Genomic DNA, 876 nt, shown 5'->3' with positions numbered 1-876 from the left:
ATTGACAGGTTGGGTGTGATAACGGGTCTGTGATATATATATATATATATATATATATATATATATATATATATATATATATATATATAAATGTTGGTGTGAGGCTTTGACCTCACAAGACGTGGTATGGTATGATTATCATAAAGTTGTTATTTGAATGTTCTGTAATGCATGATTGGGTACACTAATCTAATTGTATGATGATTAAAAAGCTAATAATTTGAGTTATCTGGCATGACTGGTTATACTTGTATGTATTCATGATACATGTTAGTCTGTGATATGGTAAGGGGATGATATTCATGAGGTTATTATCTGTTTTATTCATATAATATGTTGTGTTGGGATTGAGTAAAGTGGATTTGAGTAAGTTTTCTTGTCCGAAAAGTGATTTCCGAGTCAGTGTTTATGGAATTGTACGTAGTTGTGATGTCTATCGGTGTGGTGGTGGCGCCTCGGGTGGTGATCCGGGCACGGTACTTAGTGTTGTGATGCGGGTATTTTCACACTGCGGTGTGGCTGTTGGTGACGGTTTTGCGATGCTGTCATCGGTTGTGGTGGAGTAGACGGGATGATTATGATACGAGTTTTTGAAATTACATACCAGTTATACATAGATTGTTGTTTTGTTTGTTGTTGTTTCCTGTGAGTTTCAGTTTGGACAGATAGACTGTTGTTTTGGTTGCTGATGTTTCTTATAAGTTTCAGTTTGAGAATGAGGGTAGAGTATGATATAAAGAGAGTTGTATATGTTTTCGTTGTTGTCATGGTATAGAAATGTTCTGTTGATGGGACACAGTTGTCAGAAGTTGTTACAGTACTTTTGACCTTATTGTAGATGAGACATCGGTGCACATAGTCATGGCAAGTGATTCG

Source organism: Silene latifolia, chromosome Y (assembly GCF_048544455.1).
Source record: "Silene latifolia isolate original U9 population chromosome Y, ASM4854445v1, whole genome shotgun sequence".
NCBI lineage: Eukaryota > Viridiplantae > Streptophyta > Magnoliopsida > Caryophyllales > Caryophyllaceae > Silene > Silene latifolia.
The sequence above is the reverse complement of the archived record's forward strand: the minus strand, read 5'-3'. Positions refer to the sequence as shown.